This window comes from Brachycentrus maculatus, unplaced genomic scaffold (genome assembly GCF_059751285.1).
Source record: "Brachycentrus maculatus isolate JH-2025_06_01 unplaced genomic scaffold, ASM5975128v1 h1tg000054l, whole genome shotgun sequence".
In the NCBI taxonomy this organism is placed as follows: Eukaryota; Metazoa; Arthropoda; class Insecta; order Trichoptera; family Brachycentridae; genus Brachycentrus; species Brachycentrus maculatus.
Window position 1 is genome coordinate 327962 of NW_028280808.1, and position 7039 is coordinate 335000.

The following is a 7039-nucleotide window of genomic DNA, read 5'->3' on the forward strand; positions in this document are numbered from 1 at the left end:
TCAAAAACCACAACTACTTATATATTTACAACATTTTTAGTGTGTCCAAATACTTGTTCACAAATCTGGATTATCTTCAATTAAATAAGTTATTTTTCTTATTATTTTTTGACATCTCATCAAAGATGAAGAAGAATATGGAAGTCTGGGCATTTACGGGGCTGAAGACCGTCAAAGGCTGGTTTAAGTGATCACTTTACACACGTGCAACATTTACTAATTCTACCCATTATTAGAATATTCCATATTCTTCTTCATCTTCAATGAGATGTCAGAAAATAATACTTATGTATTTGTTAATTCATGATTTAAAAAATAGGAATTAATTCTATATTTGCTATAATGTTGTAATATATAAATAATAGTGAAAAGATGAGTAATTTTATAATTCTGCTAACTTGTTCTCCTCCTGACGTCACAGCGACGTACAAAAATAATGACTGCACGTATTACTTGTGTAGTGTAATGTATTGCAGACAAGCAAATTCCTTGATCGAAATACAAAGAAAACGGTTATCTGTAATTCAAACTAATTATTATTTAGACCTAATTAAATTTGATCGAGTCATGAACAAAACAGAATATTATGTGACGTAATTTACAATGGAAAATGCGATAACTAGAAATCAACGCAACTTCATTTGTATTAATTAGTATTACGAGTATATGTTGAAATAAGTTATCTTGTTGCGAACAGCATCACTGATATACATGTCGCTCACTCCTTTCAAGAACGTCATAAGTCAAAAATTGTAAATTTTCAGTTGTGCGTGTTTTCGGAATGTCCAGAAAATGTACTAAGTACTAAGCAAAAGCGACATATTTTTAACTTAATATTTAACCGCTACAAGGCAGAAAGTGTTGTTTTTGCATTTTGAAGAAAAGGCATTGTTTAATTATGTTTTTCAAAAAACTAAATATTTTTCAAATGGAGAATAAACATTCAGGTTTTACCTAAAAAGATCTGTTGCACAGTAAAAAGTTCAGTAAGTGGCTTGATATTTATTTTTAATACATTGTATTATTTTCTTAAACTTTAAAAACGTTCTCCTGAAAAATCAAGTATTTTGATTTATGACGTTCTTGAAAGGAGTGAGCGATGTGATTAGACTTTGTATGCATATTGTATGCTAATAATTACAATCATCATTTTTATATATGTTTTTTTTAATTTAATATACATAGAATATGGAAGTCTGGGCCTTCCATATTCGTCTTCATTATTGATGACATGTCAAAAAATAATATGTAAAATAACTACTATAATTGGAGAAGATCCAGAATGTGAACAAGTATTTGGACACACTCAAAATGTTATAAATATTTATTCAACATTGTTACTTTTTTATACAATTTACTACAATTTTTATACATTTCTACATAATACAATCTTATAATTTTAGTTACGCTTAGCCTCTCTAAAAAAGAGACTGAGCTCTTGTGCTTGGAGAGGGACTTTTTTCTCATTTTTTTATGTGACACGTTATAGATACATTAAAAAAATATAAATTACTGTGGAACATATATGTTTTATACAATACGAGAGAGAGATCTTGTTTAGTATACATAAATCTTTGTCAATCGTTTATTCCAAGAAAGATTTATAACATTTTGAATGTGTCCTAATCATTTTTCGAAAATCTGGGTTTTTTCACTTGGGAGTTATTTTTATTATGATATTACTCACTCCTTTTCACGTCATAAATAAAAAATCGTCAATTTTTTGTTGTGCATGGTTTCGGAATGCCTAGAAAATGTCCTATATCCCAGCAAAAGTGGCATATTTTTAACTTAATGTTTACCCGCTTCAGGGCAGAAAGTATTGTTTTTGCATTTTGAAGAAAAGGTATTTATAATATTTTTTTAAACTATACTAAGTATTTTTCAAATGGAGAAAAAACCTTCAGGTTTTACCTAAAAAGTTCTGTTGCACAGTAAAAAGTGCAGTAAGTGGCTTGATATTTATTTTTAATACATTGTATTATATTTTATAACTTTAAAAACGTTCTCCTGAAAAATCAAGTATTTTGATTTATGACGTTCTTGAAAGGAGTGAGCGATATGGGAGTTATCTCAACAAAGATGAAGAAGAATATGAAAATCTGGGTATTTACAGGGCTTTCGACCTACCATAGGCTGGAAAATTTCAGTAGGTAAATAATTCGATTTTTGGATTGTTTAAAAATGCATATGTATTACATCATATTTTACTTTATTTGTTTAGGAATAAAACAGCTTGTACATAAAAACAAAAAAAAATACTTACATACATTGACAATGATAAAAGCCAATTAAATGATTCCATATTTATGTTATGAATACTGTTGTATATTAAGGCTTAGATCTCAAGCTTGTCTCGAGCGCTCAAATCAGAATGCGTTCAGCCACGCTCAGGGCTGGTCGTATGCTCACGCTCAATTTAAAACAAATATGTGAATTAGGTTTTTTTTTGTTTTCAAGAATATACATTTATAGAAATTATATTTTTATTAACTTCTTACCTTTCAATAACTCTTTTCTTTTCAAAACCATATAATTATTTCGAAGATAAACTAATTTTTCAATGCAAAAACGGTGTTTTAAGAAAAAATTTACTGACGTTAATGTTACCTGGATTTAGAGAAAAAAAATTGTGTCGGATTGTGGTCCCATGGTTAGTGTCGTGGACTCTTGAGTCAGCGCTTCTCGTTTCGAACCCACTCTACCACGATTTGATACCTATTTTCGACAATTACGACTTAACTTAACGTAACTTTTTTTAAATTGTATATTTTCTTTAACTCGTACCACTCTTTAGGCCAGACATTCTGGCCCGTATGATTCTAGTAGGCAGCTCCGTGGGCCACAATGTCTGGCCCGGCGCAGGTATAACTTTAATCACTGATTTCTCTATCACCCAAGTATATTCTACTAAAAAATATGTTAGATAAATACAGTTAATCTTAATTAACATGGTTAAACAAATTGTTAGACAGTCCCAAAATTAGGGAACCAAAATATTTATTTAAATGGTAGAAAAACGTCGAATTTTTTAATCAGAGTAGCTGATCAGTTATGTGAAAAAATGGTCAGAGTGGATAAAGTTAGTGTAAAGCTGAACAATCCCAAAACAAATAAATAAAAAAATTTAAAAAAGCGATTTAACGAATACTTAAGGCCTTAAGAGAGAAAAGAGAAGAGAGGGTGGGTGTGTGTGGGTGTATTACAGATACAAATCCGGTAAACACGAGTATGGTGTATGAAAGCGACGCGCGGAATGTTATTAGTGTGTCTGCAAAAATGATAAAATGCAAAGTGCAGCACTAAAGCGATTTATTAACCACGCCCAAGGTGAAAGGCCACCGGTGAAGAAACGGAGCCACATAAACGCGGGAAACGAAGAATATGGCGGGGACCGGTACTCCATAGAAGGGGACATGAAGACTCGTGTTTATTCGATATTTATTGTTTATGGTCTATTTGAGTCGTGAAGGAATTCATAGAAAATACGACATTTATTAAAATAGCCATATTCATTGATTGAGTTACGCAAAACCATTATGTTACATACGATTTTATTAGTTTATAAGCTATTTATTTTAATGTACGAGCTTAAAGTGAAAATAATAAACATGGCTTACAACCTGTCACAGATCCATGTTTAGTGTCAGGGTTTCTAAATTCAATTTCACCCTACAATTCCCTTTTTATAGCCGCTTAGGCCTTTGCAAAAATGAAATGTTTGTGTTTATCATTGAAACAAATACAAATATGTACTCGTATATATTCTTCCAACCCTTTTCCACACCCAATGGTGCGTAGGGCACTGCCTCTTCTTGAAACAGTGTTATCCTGATCGTTACTTACATGAAAGCAAGGTGATCATTTCTGCGTTTCAGGGATCAGTCCAGGTAATATTAAATAAATATTCGAACGTAAAATTCCTAATATTTATTTTCATCCCCCCCCTGGATATCGAACCCCGGACCACCAGCACGGTAGCTTAACCCGCTAACCATTACACCACGGAGACGGACATGTGTATACATTCAAACCCTTATCCGCACCAGTTGGTGCATTGGGCACTGCATCAAATAAACGCAGTTTTATCTTGTGAACTTGTGAAAGCGAACCGCTCAGTTTCGCTCAAATCACGTTTTATTGGCATTTTAGTACAAAATAATGAAGACTTAAATGAAAGGTACAGAAAATATTACACTTATTCACTGATTATTGTAACTGGAGAGCAACGTTTCACAAATAAAACTGACCCTTGAAATATGTGATAGAGTGTTTTGAAATAAATCATACCCCTTATTGTCGTAGGTCGAGATAGCAGGCAATGAGTAGTAGGTAAAATCCATCAAAATACAATACAATCCGAAAAGATTGCAAGAATTCCAAGAGTCGCAGTATTTAAAGGTATAAAACAATTATGTAGGGGTACCAAATTCACAGTGTTGCCATATCGCTCACTCCTTTCAAGAACGTCATAAATAAAAAAACTTGATTTTTCAGGAGAACGTTTTTGAAGTTTAAAAATATAATACAATGTTTTAAAAATAAATATCAACCCATTTATTGAACTTTTTACTGTGCAACAGATCTTTTTAGGTAAAACCTGCTGGTTTTTTCACCATTTGAAATTTAGTATGTTTGAAAAAATAATTAAACAATACCTTTTCTTAAAAATGCAAAAACAACACTTTCTCCCCTGTAGCGGGTAAATATTAAGTTAAAAATATGCCGCTTTTTCTGGGATATAGTACATTTTCTGGGCATTCCGAAAACATGCAAAACTGAAAATTGACGATTTTTGATTTATGACGTTCTTGAAAGGAGTGAGCGATATATACAGATTTATCCGTATTGATACAAATTTTAGGCTGCCGTTACAGATGGCAGATTTTACTCTTAGGAAGTACTTTTAGTTTTATACAGATTTCTGGAATTGGATATGATAGAATTGTATATGATAAAACATAAGAACAAAAATATGTATAGATTCGAGCATGATTAACATTTGATAATAAGTACTGAAACGTTGTAAGGATTATTACTACCAAAACAACTACAATGACCCATACTACAAACTAAAAGTAGAAAAGGATTTGATTTATAAAATTAATAAAAATGTCCATAAAAATTAAATTTGTATATTGGGTTATTTAATTATTTCTTTTATTTTTTTGGAAGGAAAAACAACAGTTACAATACATGATCAGAATACAAAAAAAATATGAATACCAATTACAGTTTTTCACATTTATGCATAAGAAAAGTCTATATATAAGAAGAGATATGAGATAAGGATGGAATAAAGAGAAAAGGAGATGACAGTGATAGGAAAAGAAGAAAAAGAAAGGACTGGGATTTTGCCTTTAAGTTTGAAAGATCGGAGTAAAACATATCGCTCACTCCTTTCAAGAACGTCATAAATCAAAAAACTTTTTTTTCAGGAGAACGTTTTCAAAGTTTAAAAATATAATACAATGTATTAATAATAAATATAAAGCCACTTACTAAACTTTTTACTGTGCAACAGATCTTTTTAAGTAAAACATGATGGTTTTTCCTCCATTTGAAAAATATTTAGGATATTAAAAAAAAAATTAAACAGTACCTTTTCTTCTCAATGCAAAAACAACACTTTCTGCCCTGTAGCGGGTAAATATTAAGTTAAAAATATGCCTCTTTTGCTGGGATATAGTGCATTTTCTGGGCATTCCGAAAACATGCACAACTGAAAAATGACGATTTTTTATTTATGACGTTCTTGAAAGGAGTGAGCGATATCAAGGTGGGTACAATATTCATTGAATTTCCCACAACTTCGATAAATAAAGGAATTTTTCAAATAGTTGTTAGATGGTGCTGAATTATAAAAAAGATGACTTTATTGATTCTATGCAGATTTTTTACAGATTTCTAGACTGTTTGATTTAATTTTTTTGGTTTGGCATATGGCAATACTGCTAATACATATAACCAGGGCTGTATATCCTTGCAATATAAAAAAAAACTACCAACATTTTATGACTAGTTCTTTTACTACGGTGCTTCAATTGTGAGTATACAGACTCTCTGCTGTAGATGTTATACGAAAATAAGCGCCGTTTGTGTTTCATGTTTCCTTCTATTGCAGCTTAGCTGATGGATCCCATCGCAATATTTCTGGGTAACGAATCAATTTCAGCCTCGCTAAAGCCTTCGGTCATACCTGACCCGAATAAGAGCCTTCCACAACGCTACGCCGCGAGAGATTGGATAGACAAATAACAGACCCGAGAGGAGATATAAACCTTCATCCGTTCAATTCAGTATCTACAAAATAAGCATGCTTTCAATAGGGGGTATTGATAGACCCCAGTCCTATTAGTGGAAATCATAAGATCGCAGAAAATCAGCAGATGTGATCTTTATTTATACATTTGGCGTTTAATTTGTAGAACTCCATTTAGATTTATATACTAACCCATCGGCATACCTGCCGCCAAATCTTGGCGACTAAGTATATTTTACATTCGCATATCAGACGCAGTTTAAGCCACGCCTCCATCCGTGGTAGTTCATATTATAAAGATACTTTAGTGTGATGTCTACAAATCAGTAAAGAAAGCTTTTTGTAATGCATTATTTCTTATCATTTGTATACAAATTTACTGACGACACTTGACCAAAGATGTCCCTGTAGGGATAGAATTATCCTTTTGATTGAAATAACAACTTAAATCAGTTAGGAATCAAAACTTTACATCCCGGGTATAATGTTTTATTAAGTTATTTTTTCAAGTTTTCTTGTTAATTAATCTCATTTCTGATCTAGACACATGATAAAATACACGCATAATAGTCATAAGTATGTATTATATTTATTGGTAAAACTGTAAAAGTTATAATTTTATGAGCTAGTTTATTTTTATAACTCGGTTGAATTTAAACGCCTTTGACGCTTCAAACACGCGAGCGTTATGATTGGTCGGACTGATTTGTACCACAAAAATCAATCTGTTTAGTGCGTGGTATCTTTTTCTGCATTTAAAGATTATTTCTATGTTTG